Genomic DNA, 19,857 nt, shown 5'->3' with positions numbered 1-19,857 from the left:
CCCAGGGGACTTCCCTTAGTTCCCAGACCTGCAGGGTTGTCCAGCAATATCCATTCCCTTCAGGAGACCTGCAGCCAGGAGCTCCTCACTTGGTTGCAGGCTCTGGGCTTATATAGCACCAGCCTGGGCCCTCTCCCAGTAAGGTGAGCTCCTCATTAGTTCCCCTCTGCCACCGGCAAGCGGACTCTAAAATGAGCAGGCACATCCCAATGCCCTAATACAGACATCCTGCATGACTATAGTCAAATAGCTTACCCTGTCTGTGCCTCAGTTCCTCATTTGTAAACTAGGGATAATGATACTTCCCTATCACCCTATGCTGTGTGAAGATTAACACAATAGAAGATATTTGGGTAAAGAGAAGACAAGAAATAAGCTCTGAGAATGGGTGTTTAACTCCTATATAAATAGGAAGATAGAAATGGAAACCTGCCCCTTTAGCTATTTCTATAGCTTTATTGGTATATTAATATCTCAGTCAGCCCAAAACACACAGTTGCATGACACTACTGTGTTCCTTGGGGAGATGCTACAAACAGAGAGCACAATTAATTCAGAGAAGATGGTTTAGATACCAAATTAATTCTAATGGACAATAGTAGAGAGGAGAGATTTTTCAAGAAAATAAAGAAAAACTAAATTCCCATTTTCTTCCACAGTCTAAGAACTTCTTTATGAACAGAAAGGCAGAAAATATAGTAATGCTAATGCTGGGTCTCATCTGTCTTCCTTCCTTTATTATCTGCTCAGAACCAAGGACAAGATGCTGGGCTGCCGTAAACAGTCTTTGCAACTTTAATTAAAATGGAGCTATGTTGGTCTACAACAGCTGAAGATCATCTCCCACTTGATCTGTACATGAGAAACTAACACTTCATCAGACTTATATTTATTTTTGTTAGTCAACTCAGAGCAAAATATTAGCTTTATATTGTGTTAAAATTAGTAGAAAAGAGAGGAAATAATCAGCCATATTAAAACTGGTGTGATAACTGCAAGTGAAACAGGCTAGATATGGGTTAGCTATTTAAGGTGAACAAAATCCTTTCCTTTTCCAAATTACGTGATCCCTAGTGTGCGGAGAATATGACATGAGACAAAATTATATCAGTGCTTTTTTAAAGTGATAATTTTCAGTGTGACCCTTCATGTAATGCTTTTTTAAATCTAGGTAGCACAATGTAGTACAGAGCTAGTCATTTTTCTGGTTTTTAAAACAACAAAGCCTGACATTATGAAATAAAGTAGTAAATAATAGTCATCCTTTTATAAATAAGCAAACTAGTTACTCTAATGTTGCCCTTGCTATTTAGTGCCAAAGTGCAATGTGCAGCCATTGCCACCTCCTGGGATGCCATCTGTCATTGCCTCCCTTTCTCGTTTCTGTATCTCCTGTTGGGTAAAGTTGGAGCATCAGGAGATTTGGCTGATCATGGAAAAAATATAATGTGAGCTCCCCACAGGCCAGTACAGTCTGCTACTAATAATGCCTTGGCCCCTGCCTGAGGGAGAAGAAGATAAACAGACCTTGTATTGCTCCTAGGCAAAGTTCCTGAATCATTCTAACATGAACATATTGTAGAGTCTCTAGCACAGACAAGAATATGACATAATACATTTTAATGCAAAAACGGTAAGTTCAATACAGTAAAATAGACTGATTATCTGATTGCACTGATCTAATGTATTTAATATATGAAAATTTGCATCTGCAGACAGTTAAAAATCAGCTTCAGTAGTACCATCTAGTTTTAACAGGCTCTCTTTTTCATTTGCACATGCTAACAGCTCATACAAGACCTTTTCACACAATGGGTCAAATTTAGTTTTTGTAAATATATGTACAACTCCCAGTGAAGTCAACAGGGGCTGTTCTTATAAATCTCAAAGCAAAAAGTGCTCTATTAATTGTCACATGACTGCTAGCAGGTGCAACATCAGATAATGGAGAAAATAACTATTCTCTGTCTTCAGGCTCCCTTTTGAAGGTTGCATTTCTAGCCTTCAGCAAGTACAAAAATTCCAAAATTTAACTGAACCATCAGTTCTACAACCATAAAAGATATTTCCAAAAATGATACCTGTATGCTATTCCTCCTTACCACTAACAGCAAATGGGGACTGGTGAGTAACCAGTACTCACCATCTACAGACAGCAGCCATACCTCCATACCTACAGAGGCTTAGGAACCCCCCTATTGCCAATTCAAACCCTCCTACAGCCAGAGAAGCATTTGTATATATGCCCTTTTAAAAACAGGGCATACACCATTGTTCAGATTATTATTTTAGGAAGAATTTTCTCTTTTGTTGAAGTAACATGCCTGAATTTTTTTTTTTTTTCAAGACAAGGCCTTTAATTTGAAGATGATTGCATTGACAACAGATCAAAGGCTAAAATGAACACCCCAATTGCAAGTAAAAGAAACACTGGAGAGGAACACTTTTTTACATGGGAATTTCAGAACTCTCAATTGTTTTCCCTTACGTTTTTTAAATCAAAGAGTTCAGTCTGGTAAGATTATATTGAACTATTGGTACAAAAATTTAAGCAGACAGAGGCTGTTTGAACACACAGCATTTTGGGCATGTGCCTTTAATGGGATAGATGATAAGAGAAAGAGGAATATGTGGCACATTAGTCATATCAGCTTTATGCCTCTCAAGTCTTCCCCTATATAAGGCTGGCCAGCTGATTGAATGTATCTTCTATATCTTCGCAGGGTCTCCAGGGATGACATCAAGGATACAGAAAGGTATGCCAACGTATAGCAGTCACAGTTGTGGTGCAAGGAGTAGAGAGGGCAAAAAGTAAAAATGAGTACAGTCAAGTTGCACAGGTTGTCTTGTCATGATCTGTTTCATTTCCTACCTGGGAGTTTTGGCTGACAAAAACTAGCAGAAAAATGCAAGGTAAATCTAAGACTATTGAACCAATGGCCACATGATCTGTAACATAAGAGATACACCCGCTGCCACTGTACAGAAAGGTGGCATTGTTGCATTCACTTCCTGAATTATATGGTTTACTTTGTTCAAGTGAGAATTTCACACTAAAATGAATTAGCAATTGTTTGCAATGGTGCGCTGTGGCAGCCCTCTCCGGAACCATTATTCTTGTGCTCTTTTGCTCTGGACAGTATATATAGACCTATCTGTCTTACTACCATAAGAATTCACACAAATCTCTAAGGTATTCAGCTGTAATCTTCACATGAGTGTACTGGACCAATTTGTGTACATTGCTTAATCAATGAGAAATAAAACTCCAGCCACTACCAAACTGCTGTTTCAGCTAACAAAGATTTACTCGGCTTTCCCTGAGCATCCTAATTATTATTATTAATAATAATGCTAAAGTAATATAAGTAGATATGATTTATCTGGAAATTTGTCCATTAGGATGCTGGGTTGCCAGCAGGCGAAACCAGAGCATGATAATGTACTTGAACTTTGCCATGTTTGATTGTTATTGAGAAAATGTATCTTCCCAACGTTAGATTTCAACATGAAATACCTAATTGTATAGGCAGCCTGTACTATGTCTGTTCATCTCCAGTGTGTAGTGAAATGTCTAAAAGCCCTTGTGGATACTTTAACTATCAGAAGTTATTAAAAAATTACTCTTGTCAACAAGACTGTAGCAGGTTGTCACTCAGCTTTTATTTTCCCTGGGGGCAAACCTGTCCCCACCAGAAACAACATTGATAATAAACAAACAAATACAGGCAGTCCTCAATTTACAGTGCTTTGAGTTACAACATTTTGCATTTACAACGTTTATAAATCAACACCCTGTTTCAACTTTATGACATCATTTTCGACTTACAACGCTTGATCTGATGCAACGCCACACCAGTGAACAAGTTTGCTGCGTTGCTCATCTCCCTGGAGAACATCTGTCCAAACATCCTTGGACACTTTCTTTAAGAAAGCAGACAAGACTCCAGAAAACCCTGCAGCCAAGACTCCTGAGAAGACTCCAGCCAAGAGCCTTTCAAAAAGTCCAGCAAAGTCACCTCAGAGAAGTTCTTCTAAATCAATATGATTGCTATTTACAATATATATACATTAGTATAGCTATATTACTCATCTATAATTGATTGAATACAAAATTCTGGGGTATTTTTGGTGAAAATAGGGTATCAGGCCTTGGTTCAGGAGCCAATTCCCCATTTATAACATTGTTTCTTATGAGCAAATTGGTTCTGAGTTACAACTTTTTGACTTAAGGCATGGTTTTCAGGAACCAATTGTGTCATAAGTCCAAGGACTGCCTGTATACAAACAACAAAGGGTTAACTCAAAGCCTGTGGTCCTTCCTTGGACTGGGAGAGGGCAAACCCAGCTCTGTACTGCCTCCTCTGCAAGGCAGCCTTCCCTCTCAAGCAATCATCCCTATCAGCTGGCCTGTGCTCAGGAGCAGGCAGGCTATTACTTATTAACCACCTGCAGCAGGGCTCCTGCCGGGTACCCAGTTACAAAGAAACTGAAAGCAATAAGATAGGGGTTTCTTACTGTAAGAACGTTGAACTTGTCAGCTGCTTCAGTTCTTTATTGAAACTTCAGATTTATACCAAATAAAAGTGGTGGGTCAGAGTCTGGCATAGAGAGCATCATCGAGACTCGGTTAAGTGTGAGATACACGTGAAATTATTCTACTTTATGACAAAACTAATTATTCAAGTGAATAGTACAGCTTCCCCTTAGTAACACTGCATTTATGGTGAAGCAAATACTTTCTTTAGAAGCCATAATATCAGATGCTTATAACTTTTAAAAAATTACTCTCTGAGGAGAAACTGGTTTGTTGATCCCAGAACAAAATTTTTAGCATTGTGAAATGATTCTGCTTAATTGGCCACTGAGTTATCAGGGTGTGATTTTTTTGTATTATGGTGTCCACATTTTAAGATATTTCTCACATGCTTTTTTATTATTATTAATGTAAACAAAGATGTCTGATTTAAAAATATGTCAAACTTTTTTATTTGGACTACAGACCACTCCAAAGACCACTAAAATAAATGGAAACTGTCATCACTTTTAGCTCAGGTCCCTTTGCAGAAATCTGGATTAGAAATAACAAAGAAGAAGGTGTTTGGAAAAACTTAATGCAGAAAATGAATAGTGCAAGAGTTTCTCCTCTACAACTTTTTAATGCAGTGGTTCTCAACCTTCTTGGGCTTGAGGCACTCCTTATTAGACTAGAAGTGCCAACTCTTAGTTTTCACTCACTTCTTGACTAAGGAAAAATATAGCAATTTTCTATTGCAAAGCACTCAGAAGGGTCACAACAGGTCATATTTTGTTGAACATTATGGATTTTTATTTGAAATCATCTGGTTTATATTGTGAAGCATGATTGCACACCTAACATTGCTAACTTTGTGTGACACCCACAGCACCCTTGGATCTCAAGGCACCACAGGATGTCCCAGCACCCTGGTGGAAAATCACTGTTTTAATGTTTCCGAGATCTACCACAAACCTAAGCAGCCCTCTGGGCTAGCATGATTAAGGCACACGACTGTCTATAGTAAATATCTGTAGAACAGAAAAGCCACATAATATTTGCACAACTTTTTTCCCCAGCCACATGACCAGCTAATCTATATACTCATAGTTGGACTGGCCTGACTTTTCCCTCAGCACATATCTAGAACAAGTCTCATACTCACACCCTGAATCTATAGTGAAATGCATCAACCACTCTGCCATTGCATCCCAGCCTACTGAAAAAATATTTGCTCCAGCTATATACCAAAACACCATAATTATTTCTTCTGCCAACAAATACATAGTTGCATCTCACAGTTTGGCAGCATTTTTATTTTGTTATTGTTTTATTTTTCTCTCACTGCATTGGCAATGATTACGACAAAAACAGAGGTCAAAACATAAGTAGGAAGTGCATCTAGCTGAAGTTTTGCTGATTCCTTTCAAATATATTTTTCAAGCCATCTTGTGTTGATAAACCACAAAAAGGAATCATGTTCACAAAGACAGCACCACTGAAAAACTCTCCCATATATGACCCTTTTGAAGGTATGAACATAAAAGAATCTGCACATCCTCATTTCACACTTACCTGCATGGGGTTTACTTCATGACCCTTGAGGGAGTCACTTTATATACCTGTAGCCTGCCCTTCTGCTTCTTTTCTTGTGGACTTCCCCATCTTAGCTGCCTTTGCTTTGGGCCTCTGTGTGCTTTTTGTTTCCTCCCTTTATGTCTAATTAATTAAATGTTTTCAATATCATCTTTCCCTGAGGGTTGGATTAGGCCTTTCCTGAACAGCAGGAAACTAAATGAGAATTTTCAGTGTGACACCACTGCCATTTTTCAGTGTACAACTAAGGCGGGATCCTTTGGAAACCCAGAGGTAGAACTACTCTTCATAGCTCCGTTATAAGCACGTCTAGGATTTTGTGAACGGCTCTATTTCACAAATTGTTAAAATGACAGGGGAGTGAGGGAGGAGGAGAGAAAGGAAGAGAGGAAGGAAGACTGACCTTTTAAACCTTTATTATACAAATATGAAAAACACATGGTGGAAAAGCAAAGTATGTGGCCCTCCCAGGAGCTGAGTATGGAACACCTGTCAACAACCAAAAACACCATGTCACTGCAGAATGAAACTCCCTCACCCATGGGCCTTGTGGGGTTACACATGTGGGACCAGCTGTCTGTCTTTCACCTGGCAGAGTGCCCTCTGGGTGGCCCAGCGTGACACAAACTGGTCCACATTTTGTTGCAAAATGAAGTGTCCACATTCAAATGTGACATGCACCTAAATCAGAAGCAAAAGAGTTGGAGGGTGTCTTAGGAGCTGGCCCCTATAAGCCAGTTTCTGTGGCTTTTCAGTCACCATTTTGGCCTGGCCCAGACACACAGGAAGAAAGACAGAATGAAAGAATGAACGAAAAAAAGAAACATGGAGCAGGGCAACAAAACTATACCAGGTTGGAGAATAAGACATACTACATGAAGAATAACTAAGGTAGCTAAATATATACTGTCTAGCATAGTGAAAACTCAGGGGAGACATGAGCAAAGTCTATAAATACCATCATGTTAACAACATAAATGAAGGAAGGGAATTATTTAGTCTCAGAAGATGATAGGTCAAGGACAAAAAAGTCTGAAGCTATGGATGGGAATGTTTAGGTTAGATCAGAGGTGTCAAACTCCTCTGGCTCATGGGCCAGATGGGTGACACAGGACTGACCCACTGACCAGATGAACAGGGTGGGGTAGCCCCCTGGGCTGGATTGGATCCACAATCCCTTGCCTCCCACATGCCAGATCTAGCACCTGTATCACTCAATCCAGCTAATCAAGGACAGCACCATATGGTACTCACTCTGACCAGATTGAGATGTGAGCCAAATGCAGCACCCACTCCAGCAGGACTGGAGTGAGCACTGTGTGTGGCGTGGGTCCTGGACTGACTGGAGCATGTGCCAGATCCAGCATGAAGAGGACCCGCTCAGCCCTTCCACTCCCACCCCCTGCATGCCAGATCCAGCACCTGCTCTGGCTGGTCTGGGCCTGTTCCTCATGGGTTGCCTGCTCCAGGACCCATACTTCACATGGCACCTGCTCCAGGCCAGCTACAGCAGGAACAGAGTGTGCTTAACATCCCAGACTGGCTAAAACAGGTGTGCAGTCCCAAGCTAGCCAGAGCAGGTGCAACAGGTTCTGTATCCAGCATGTAGGGGAGGAAGTCCCTGATTTGCCCTACATGGGGCCAGCACCCAAGGTCATGTGATATAGCACTGGCCTGCAGTTCATACATTTGATACCCCTGCCTTCATACAAACATGCTGCACCAGCCCAAAGCACAACTTATGCTGATCCTACTCGATGCAGCAACCAAAGCTGTGCCTTGCTCCTCCAGAGGTAGTTCATAGTGCAGTACAGGGTGGATCTAAAAAGATACTAGGATGTTTTAAAGTGCTGCCATTCTGATTTAGTTCTGTTTTGGAATATATTTTTCATTGGTATATATGGATGTACAGAGCATAGGGCACTAGTGAATCAGGTCCTGTCACTGCAGATATTCAAGAAGAGTCTAAATAAGATGGTTGAGAAAAGGATGGAGAAAGTAGTCCTTCAAAATACCTGGGCTAGGTACAACTGACCTGAGTTTTCATGCTGTTTTATTTGTTCTTCTAAGGACCTAATTCTTCTAGACACAATGCTCCCATTGAATCAATATAGATTGATTCTCTCTCTTCCCCATCCCATGTTTCTTATGCATCATAAACTGAAACTGCTTTATGTGGCTTGTTTTCATGAGTATCTGTGATGTAATCAGTAATATCAACAGAGCTCTGGGAATGAAATTTACAGTCTGGTCCCATGCTCTTTATTCTTTATCAGTTAATTTAACAGGATTTTTGTCTGTGTAAAAAGTATAGGATTGGATTTTGTTTTATTAATTTATGTTTCCTCCACCTAGACAGATCTTTCCCTCTGCAACAGAACAAATCATGCATAACATAGCAAATGTACCAGTGTTTATTTTATTTTTCAGAGACAAAATAGCAAAATTAATGAAAAATAGTTACTTAAGATAGAGAACACAGCTCATTATACAAGAATAATTTTAAAGCAGGTCAAGCTTTGAGTCCAAGCTAATTGATAACATCATATTAATTTAGTCCTGAATTGCCACAGTCGAAATATAACCATTTACTTTAGCATTAATTTTTCTAGCTGTTATATTCTGAAGGGAACAAATGAACATTTTGATGTCAGCTTTTTTTTACAAATTCTGTAAAATACAGACATAAACAGCTCTGGGACATGGATATAGTTTTAAACTATTTATCAGAGACTAATAATGAAGAATGTAACATTAAGCCATTTTCTTCAAAGTTGGCAATGCTAATTGCTCTAACTTGGGTTTTAAGAGTCTCTGAACTGGGCATGATAAGGAATGATTAACTTAATTGGCTCCAGAAATCTCCCAAAAGCTTTCATGTGTTTTTATGTGGAAGAAATAACATACAATCAACTAATCAAACTGTTCTACATTCAGTGAAAGATAAACACACATAAGCTGCCTCTGTTCTGGCAATATTTCTGGAGAACACTGTCAGTGAAATGAAATAAATTATTTTTCTCTGATTGACATCATCATAAATCTTTAATATAGCCATCAAAGCGGGATAAATATCAACATCAACATAAAGCCAGAAAGTGGCATGGTGGTGCTCCTTTTTCATATCTGACCCTCTTAAATAATTCTCTGTTGGTAGCCAGTCAGTATTGTTCAAATATCTCCTCTTTAAACTTCACTAACTTGTACAGTATTGTGTAATGGATTAAGTATTAATAAAAATATCAGCTGTCCTGGGGTCAAATGCAGGGACATCCCTTGGATGCTACTGGCATCCATCAAACAAATGAAGATAGATAAAAGATAGCATGTTATATTATTCAGTTACAATAAAATGCTACTACCCAATTTGTAAACAAATGGGAATTCATTACAAAGATGCTAGAGAAAGATGGATTACCTTGACTTCAGGAGAAGGGAAGTCTGTTTCTTTAAGTTTCTATAATGAATAACTAATATCTTCCTTGGTTTACTCAGCTAGTTCTTCCCAAAGTTTTAAGGAAGAAGTAAGTGTTATAAACTCGGTGGTGGTAGAATAGCTTAAACTGGAATTCTTCTCTTACCCTCTCCTTCCCCCTATACTGGTTTTTGATCATCTGAGCTCAATGCAGGTAAATTGTATTTAAACTATTTTTCATTTTGCAACAAAAAAGGGCAAAATTAATACATTAATATGCATTAGCCTAATTTAATATGCATTACGGGTGCATGCACATGTCCTTAATGTGCATTTATTGGTACAGTTACAGGGTAGAGCCGCAGGATCCATAGGCCTTGTCCCTGACCAGACTGGGCTGTGGGGGCATGAGTGCAATTGATTCAGTCACACCATGGAGTTGCCCAATTCTCACCTGCCATGACTTGATATTGGATGGTACTTGGGAGATGTTCATTTGCACCGCAGCTTGCTTTGATGCACTGGGATTAGTTCTTTTTCTGGGGCTCCTATCTCCCCTACACCCCAACCACATGTCCCCCAGATGTTACAGTGTCAGTCTCACCCTTGGATCTCACCAAGCAACTTCTTTCCTTTTTTAGGACTTACAGAATTGTGGTCTCTTTGAGCCCACCTCCCCTGTATGATGGCCACTTGGGCCCAAACAGTCCCCTGTTGGAGCATTGTGTATGAAAAAGGAACTAAAGAAGAACACAGGACATTCAACTCAAACTCAGGTAAGTTTCTGAGTGCTTGGGCTTGGCAGCTTACAGGCAGAGTCTTTCTGCTGCTATACACTAGGGCCCACAAGATGGTGGAGTCTTTCCCCTCCTCACTGGGCCAGCCTGTTCTAGACCATAGGAATAACAAAAGAAAAATCCCAGCTGGGCTTGTCTTCCTGTGGTATTTAGGTCCCCAGCCCTGGGTGCTTCCATGATAGTCCATCACCTCTCAGTCAGGTCCAAGTACCTCTGGACTTGGGCCTTTCCTCAGCCCTAACTGGCATGTTATATTATTCATGCGTATATTATACGTAGGCCTGGAGACAAGAGCATGGCATCCACCTTGCATCGCTCCCCTTGTCCTTGGCGCATCGCCAGCTCTCCCCTTCTTTGTTCCCAGGTTTGGGGTCCAGCCTAGCTGGCAGCCCTCTGGCAAACCCTGATGCAACCAAAAGAAAAAAAAACAAAGGAAAAAGAAACAGGACCTTAAACTGGGCATGGCCACCTCTCCCATGGCTGGCTCATCCCCTGGCGAGGCTTCCCACCAGCTCCTGCTGCTTTCCTTCCTGCAGACTCAAAGCCAGCATCTCTCAGATCCGTGGAGCCCCTCTGAGCTCTCAGACTGGCAGGCAGCCAGCTCCCCACCTTCCAGAGCCTCTCCTCCAGCTCCTTGGAGCTCCCATATCTGGGCTGTCTCTCCCAGCCTGTCTTACCTGTCTCCCAGTCCCCACAGCAGGCCAAAAATACCCACGCAGCTGCGGGGCAGTCTGATCCAGACCAAACAGCTGCTGATAAAATGTAGTTTCGGTGGCATCCTTTGTTCTCCTGGAATTTCTGATTCTGGCGTGGCAGGTGGGTCTCCAGCTATTGCAGGTCTAAGCGGGTTTTTTTTCTCTTCTTCACAGCATTAACTTAGGCTAATCATGCCTAAATTTGATAGCTGCAAATGCAGGTATCAAATTTAGGCGCAATTCATTGAAGTGCATTAATGCATGTGTAGATATAACCTGGCACTAACTTTAGTGCTGGGTCTGCCCTTCTACTAGGGGGGCATGGCAGAACTGGAGGGCCTTGGCACTAACTTTATTGCCATGCCCCTGCACGTGTAGACACCTGCCAAAAATCACTTTATGCACATTAAATTTAGTCCCACTTATTTGCAAGTGTACACGTGCCCAATAAGGACTGATTATGCAGGATATGTGTCCTTTTCAAAGTGACTTGTGATTTGGAGAGCTTTAAAAGGGCCCAAATTTCAGAAATAGCTGAGCACCCAGTCTCTGAAGATGATCAGTTAAAAATATTTCAGACTGGAAAGTCAAAATTCAAGGCAAGCAAAATCAATAGTTTTGGGAGAAGGGGAAGAAGGAAACAGGGATGTAGCTGTAGATGGAGACAAGGACCACAGCTTTGGATGTGGAAGCAGCTAGAATATAATTTTGGATGCTGACAGAAGTAACATTTGTTGTGCCGTCAGCATCCTGAAAGCACTCCACAGCCATGCTGTGACACACGTGCATGGCTACAGAATGCTTTAAAAGTGTCCAATCGCATGGCAAATTAACTCTCATCTAATGGGGGATCAGATGAAGCACTCTTAAGTGGAGTGCCTTAGGAAACTTCTGTTCCCTAGAGTCAGTTTATCAGTGTGATAGGAGCTGGGCTGATGCAGTCCAGCCCCATCTCCAGTGCTGTCTATGACAAGGGAGGGAAGGGAGGAATGGGGAGAAGCTTTGGGCTGGGGTTTGCCCAACCTGAGCTAGAGGTGGGAGCAGGTGGATTGGAGCCCCCTGCCTTACAGCCCACCCCCAACCCCCTTCCCCTTCAGTTCAGGCTGGGCAAAACCCAGTCCACAGCTCCCTCCTCCTCCTTTTCCCACCTCCCTTTCTGTAGATACCACTGGAGCTGGGTTGGGGACATGGGAAGGGCTAGGGGAAAGAGGCTGCAGGCAGGCATCCTCTCTCTGCCGGATTGGCTCCAAAGTGGAGCATAATTCTCCCTCCCCCAACCCAGCAGACAAACATCTGTTGGGTCAGGTGGTGTCGCTAAACCTCATGGCACTTTCTTTTAAAAGCCATGAGTTAGAGCAGGGACCTGCATGTCTGTCAGCACCCATCATGCATAGGGAAAGGAGCAGAAGAGAGGCCAAGGGCCCAGATGAAGGAAAAGGGAGAAAGGAGTGTGGGAGCAAGCATGGTTGGCGAGAGGTTAAAGGGGAGAGTGAAAGGATAAGAGGAAAAGAGTATGTGAGACTTCAGGGAAGGATAAGGAGTAAATGGTGGTAGTAGCAGTTAGTGCATAAGATGATAGTAAAATTAATAGGTAGCAGCAGTCAAGAAACAGGCAAAAGTGGAGATAACTTAGCACACAGAACAGTGGCAAATATCTTGCTTGGTATTCCCCATCCTCTTCCTATCCCCTTGGCCTCAGTGCTTGTCTCTTTTTTTTTTATCATCTCTGTTTTGCATCCTAAAAGGTGGGTGTCCCTTCTGTTCTGTGGCCTTGGCTGAATTACTTCTGTGGTTTGGGTTACTGAATGACCTGGACAACATAGCACTTTCTGAGACAGAATGCTGCAGGAAGACTAGTAATATATTGCTTTATTGAAAAATAAAAGCCTCCAGAGGATTTTTATAGCCAAGCTCCCTCCTATGTTATGAGCCCTCTATGTCATTCAGGCCACATTTTTTTATCACTCCCTTTCCACGTAAGGTAAGTCTGAGCTGTAGTGCATTAATCTTTCTCAGGCAGGTTTCACAGCCCAACTGAGCGCCATGCTACTTCATTTACAATGCTACCAGTGCCTGAGCTGGATAGTTTAAACTAGCTTGGTTCTGTTTACATCACACCGCAGTCACAGTGGCCGCTGACAGGTGTGCGGAAAAAAATGGAGCTTTACTTTCAGCTCAGCACATCCCCATGACAAGCGCAGCACATGCCCAGGAGAAGAGCTGCATCGGTTTGACCTGGCTTGCCCAATGTCTGTATAGATTGCATAATTCAATCAGCTATTAGATAAAAGGGCCAAAAAGACCTGCTGAAGCATATGATCTATGCAGATGGGGTTTTTTTCCATGAAGGTCAGCAGCCAGTTTACTACAGCTAAGTCCTGTGCCTGGCATAAGGGACAAATCAGGGGTTTGCCAGAGAAGAGATCTGCCACGTTCATCCTGCTGGCATAGGGCCCATTAAGAATCTTCTGCTAGGGCTGAAATTCAGAGCAGCCTAGAAGCTGCTCTAAATTCTGTCCAAGCTAGAGTTCAACAAAGAAGTCCCAACAGGTTCCCTTATACAAACTCCCTGTCCTTTCTCAATACCTGGAAGAGATTCTAACTGTTATTATGATTCGTCTGCCTTAAACTCAAGAACAGTTTCAGTCAAGTAGCTTATCCCAGCAAATACAAAAATGATCTCCATCAAAATGGCATATAAACCCTCACTGGCAATATATTTGCTCAGGCGGATCATTTCTCATGCTGGCCTTTAAATCTTCTCCAGCTTGGCTATGGGTCTCGGTCCCTCCCACTGACGGAGAGAAGAAGCAGGCAGTGCAGCAATTCAACCCTCACCAGCAAAGATGATTTTTGCTTTTTCTTATTATGGTTTATAGTATAGTAGGGATATTTTTTCTCAGTAGTCTGCTGGCAATGAACACTTTCTAGAGATTGATTAAATGCCTCAGCTTTGCTCAGCCTATTAATCTCAGCAGCCATTTATTGCTTCATATACTACAATGCATTAGGGATTTTTCCTTAAGTACCATGTGTAGAATGCACATACTGGCAAAATGCAGATCATGTGAATTGGAAATGTTGCTCTGGAAACATGGGAAAGTAGTTAACTAATAAACACTAGGTCAGTGTACCTCAGGCTTCCCTTGCCCAATCTTAAAGAACTCAGGTATGAACACAGACTCATATAACACAGTCTGGTATACCAACCTCTCATTCATTCACTAATTCTAAGCAACAGCTTTGTTGACAAGAACAGGATTTAAACCACTACAATATCCCGTACAGGCTAGAGCATGAGTAACTGAGAGGGAATGTTTGCTGGTACAGTCAAGCTCTGAGTCTGGTAAACTGTTAGTTATTTGCAGTGTGGAACACTATTGTTAGTATTAAAAATATGTATTGTGATAGGACACAAGTCCCATTGTGCTTCAGTGCATTGTGCTTTCACTGAAGTTATTGGCAGAAATAAATTAAATCCAAAATGGTCTCTAATTGATCCCAGAGCACAAATTGGACCAGATTCTCCACAGGATATAAATCAACATTCATTTGACTGTGGCCAAGCCAATATAAACTAGTGGAGGAGTTGCCTCTATTTCTTAACTGCCTTCAATACCTTTGAAAACCCATCATCTTGAAGCTTTCTTTGTCTACATCTTTAGGTAGGCAGAGGAGTCTTGGCGTACTTAGTTATCTTATAATTTGCTAATGCAAGAGCTGATAGCCACATGGGTCAGGAATTAATTTCCTCTTCCCAGAACTTATGGCACAGTGAATTAGATAGATATTAACACTATTAATAATTTGCATTAACTTTTAATATTTTATTTTTGTAATACAGATCATACGGTAGATAAAGAGGATGTCATCCCTGGAATAAATAGCATACACTTTTAATGGACAAAATGCAGCCAGGGAACCAGACAAGGCAATGTTACTGTAAGCAATTTCCCAGAGGTGGAAACCCACCTGCATCAACAGAAAAAAACTGTGTCCATGTGATATAACTCTTTGCTTTAATGTAGCTGGTGACCTACTCTAGGGATTTAACCTTTGTTGGGACCAGCACTAATTTTACATTGATGCCAATAATACCATAGGAATGGTTATAGGAACACACCTCTGCTCTGAAGCATTTTGAGGGTCTGCCAGCTGGTTTGTGTGGCTTCTGCTGCCTCGGGGTCAGGGTGACTGCACACTACCTCCTTGTTTAAATGCTTAGGTGTGGCCAGGTTCTACCTTTTTGCACTCACATGTTCTACAATCAAACACTTGCCAACACATTTGCATATTTTACCTGCTACCCCTGTGCCTTACCTGCTAGGTCACACCTGCTCTCAGATCCTGGACTTTCTCATCCTATGAAGATGTATCACCCCCCACAATGCCTCATCTCTGCTGCTAGCCAGACTGCTGCCCTTGATAGTACTCAAGTTGCCAGCATCATACCCAAGGAGAATAATAGGAAACATTGCATTTAGCTTTATTATAAGTGAAATGCATTCCGGGATATCCACCTGGCATTTACTGTCATTCCCTGCACTGGACACTGCCATTTCTGGTTGATATGAGCAATTGCCTCATTCTGCTTCCCCTTAGACTGGTCATGGCTTCCCTTTAAATGCTCAGGTTGCTGGCTGATATACAAAAATGCCCTGTACCTCTCTTTCCCAGTACTCTGTCCTACCTACCTGATTGAATCTACACTCAGTCCCTTCCCTGCCCCATTCCTAACACTGCCACAGTCTGTTGCAAAGCCAGCTGTCCCTCCTACCTGCGCAGAACTCCATGCCATAATCTCAGATCCAAACCATGCCAGAGTACATGCAGCATTTTGGTAATGTATTGGTACAGAAAACCAATGCAAGTGTCTTACTTTTACAATCTCTGTCTTACTTTTACAATCTCATCATTAAAATATTATCATGCAGTTTTTCAGTAAAATCTTGGAAAGGCTTTTTTTTAATATCAGCAGAAATCTTAGAAAGACTTTTCTTCATATCAGCATAATTCTTCTTTTGTAGTCCCATCCATCAGCTCTGAAGTAACAATGAAGTGTTTCTAGTGCTTTCTGTTTTGTGCTTCATTCATCTTTAACCCTTTTTTGCTTTCATATTGGAGGACAACTGAATGAGCATACTTTTCCATCTCTTCTATTCTTCTTAACTTAATGTAACTTGTAAATGCCCTTTTAATGTTAAAGCCTTTATCAATGTGGTTTTTAGCTTTACTATGAGTCATATAGCAATAATATGCAAATCACATGCAGGCAGCACATCACAAAGCATAGATTATAAGGCACAAACACTGTCACACCATTAAATTCCTGAAAGTGTTTGCAAAGCAGCATCAGCGGTACAGACATCTTTTTGAGCATGGCTGCAGGAGATGTAAAATAGACTTATGCATACAGAGAGTACACCAGGAAGGATCTCACGTTGTAGGGTAGGACTGCCTTTCTCTGGTTCCCTCATAGGTGACCTTCCAGCTACACAAAACGTCAACAAGAGGCAGCTATCTAGTGAATGTGCACCTTGCAGGAGTCCTCTTAGACTTCACAAATAGGCAATTTCATGAAATAGGTCATTACAGTACAGAGAGAGACATCCTCCAATGTTAGGTTTGACTGCGGAAGTGCAAATACTGTCACCAAGCTATCCCATCAGGTGCCGTTCCCACCCTAGGAACTTCCCCAGGCCATGTGACCTCTGCTCCTGGAGAGCCTCACCAATAATAACTGCAGTATGGAGCACCAATTATAACCAAACTGCATCCCACAAAATGACAGCTCTTTAAGCCCAAGAGGTTCCATGTACCAGCACACTGTGAGAATGAGAGGGGCTGGAAAAGCACTTATCTTCGACATCTCCCAAGTCCAGAAAGAGGCTCCAGAGATGAATTCTCAAAGTTATGGGGTCAAAAACCTTTATTTTTGCTACCATGGAAACCAAACAATGAACAAGAACTGTTTGTTACTGTATCTGCCTGATGGAGTCAGCAACTGTGAGGGAGGTGCAAAGTATCATGGGATGCTGAGGAACTGTGAGTTAACTTGAATCTGGAGGGGATCTGGGACACAAGTTCCATAAACTGGTTTAATCTAAATCAGTTAAGTCTGATACTACATACATCCAGGTTTATCCTAAGCCAGTTTCGGCTATTTTAAAGGCAGTTTATGTGCACTGAACTTCTGTTGTGTTTCATATTTGAACTAGTTTCCAATAATTTATAACGGTTTATGTGTAATTTCCCTAGCCCAAGAATCAGATCAAGGGGTGGAAAGAAAGGACTAATTGCATCACTTTTTTCTGTCTCTTGAGAAAGGACATGGTCCTCTTCCTAGGAACATCCAAGCATAATTTACAGAACATTGGACTCAGTGGTCTGGGAGGCCCTTTCTGCTCCTTTCTCCCTATGGATTTTAGAGCCTGATATTCAGATGTGGAGATCTTCTGCTACTTTCTGTTTCATATTCCACTGTATGCTATGAGAACAGGTCTGCAATGCACAAAGGCTGGCAGCAGCACACAAGAGAGTGGGATACCCATCTGGAAAGCTTTGGCTGCTATGACTCAAGGTGAAGTAAAAGCTTAGATACTGTCTGCTTAGATCTGTGCCATGCCAGCCAATATTTATATGTGACACTGAAGAATCTCACTGTCCTTTAAATCCCTTTGTGCAAATCCCTGAGTGACCAAGGTAAACACCAGAGACCAGATCGTATTCCACCTATTAGATACCTAAGTGTGATCCTGTTCCAATTTGCTCATGTCCCTGGAATTTAATTAATATATCTACTTTTGTAACACATCACTATCTTTCCCTGAAGACTGAATCATGAAAAAGCAACAAGGAGGAGACAACCACCTTTTGTATTAAAAGTTTTTCGAGAACTGGAGCAGAGTAGAAGAGGATCTCACTTAGGCTCACAAGTGCATGTAAGTGCCTAGTAGGTAAAGTAGGGCCTGAATGAAGATCTTCTAATGCCAACATTTTTTATTATTTTCCCATATGAAGCATTAGGTATTATCTATACTCAAGGAATGTTAATGACATTGATTATTGTTTCTTAGTTAATATTATATTGCAGCTGCTACCAGAGGCCCAGTTAGAATCAGCACCCCCAATATGCTAAGTGCTGTACAAACATACATTCCATATCCCCACTGTTGGAAAATGATCAGCCAGGATTTCTATCTAGCATGTAAAATGCAGTAATTGTGCAGGAGAAGAGGTTTCAGGCTGCAGAAAAGAAGCAAAAGACAAAATATTCATTGAATTTCTTTTCAGGATATTCAAGCTCATTTTTTTGCATGAAGTGATTAATATTTTTGCTATGTCTTTCCATATCTCAGTAGATCTCATGGTTGATAATTACATTTTTCTTCTTTATTAAAATGACACTCTTTTGCTAAAATCTGTGCTGTGTTAGTGGGTCAGACAGTCTGCACTTGGTAGAAAGAATCCCTCCTGCATATGCAAAAGCATCTCTAATATACTTTTGGGTTATGGTAGGAGAAGGGAAGGGTGTTTTCAATCCAGTTTCAAATTCATGCTGGCTGATGAAAGCAGCCCTCATCTGTCATATATACAACAGGGGGTTAATAAGTGGCCTAACACTGCTGTTGAGGGGAAGGTAAAACAGATCTAAATGTTGGTCTTTTCTTCTTAATGTCACACACACCCCCATTTACAGCCTTGCAGAATTATTGCTTGTAGGCTAAGTGCATGGCCATCCTGGGGGGTGGGAATCTGAGTGACTTCCCTGGTCCTGTGCTTTGGGGGGCCCTGCAGAGCCAGGCGGATTGGCCGTGGCCCCTCCTGCAGGGCCCCTGCACCGCTGCCACCGGCTTTGTGTCTGGCTGTCTCCCCCCCAACATTGTCGCCACTGACTTCTTCACATCCAGGCCCCGCACTGACTGATTTGCTCCAGGCTCCGCATCCTGCTAGGATCGTCTCTGGCTAAGTGTATGTACTTACAGCATATGAAAGACAAAATAATAGTGCAGGTAGTTCAGTAAGGTAAGAAGTTTTGGCCATACTCTGTGAACAGCCAGCACCATGCATTTGTGCAATGTGCTAATTAGGAAAATCTCCAGAAAAGTCTGTGCATAAAAAAAAATGGGGAAATCCCTGCAACTTTCTGAATACTCAGAAATCATTTTCTGCAATTTTCCACTGTTCTTGGTCACTCTTTTATGGAATTCTTTAATAGTGTTTATTCTATTATAAAAGCTTTTTAGAGGCCTGGGAGGACATATATTGCATGAATGTTAAATGACATATAGCTCTTTTGTACTAATGAATTAATGTAGAGATTAAAGTGTGTCAAGCATTAAAATTAATTTCATTCCACTATATGAATTCTCACATGTTTAATAAAGCTTTACTGAATTAATCAGAGATTCTGATGGATGCAGGGAGCAAAGATCAACATGACTTAAACAATGTTCTGGAGTCTATATGCCCATTTAGCTCTACATATTAATTTAAGCACTGCTAGGGTTTTGTCTTTGTTAATATGATTCAGATGAGAAGTGGACTAATCCTAGCTGAGTCCTAACATTATTAAAGCCTGTTATTTCTTTGCCTTCCTCTTACCTAATTTGTAACTCACACTGAGCAGCAACCATAATGCAGGCTGGGAGACTTTTTAAGTAGGTTTTCTTTGCAAACCATTTGCTTCCTTATAATTGAATGAGGTGGGGCTGGATCTGCCATTCAACCTAAAGGGGTCTTTTGTAAGAACGTTATGAACCACCACCTCATGTTTAGATCTGTGATGGCCTTTGAAAAAGGACTGTCTTTTCATAATGGATCTCATCCTGTCAAACA

The sequence above is a fragment of the Alligator mississippiensis genome, chromosome 3, assembly GCF_030867095.1.
Source record: "Alligator mississippiensis isolate rAllMis1 chromosome 3, rAllMis1, whole genome shotgun sequence".
Lineage (NCBI taxonomy): Eukaryota > Metazoa > Chordata > Crocodylia > Alligatoridae > Alligator > Alligator mississippiensis.
Note: the sequence above shows the minus strand (reverse complement) of the source record.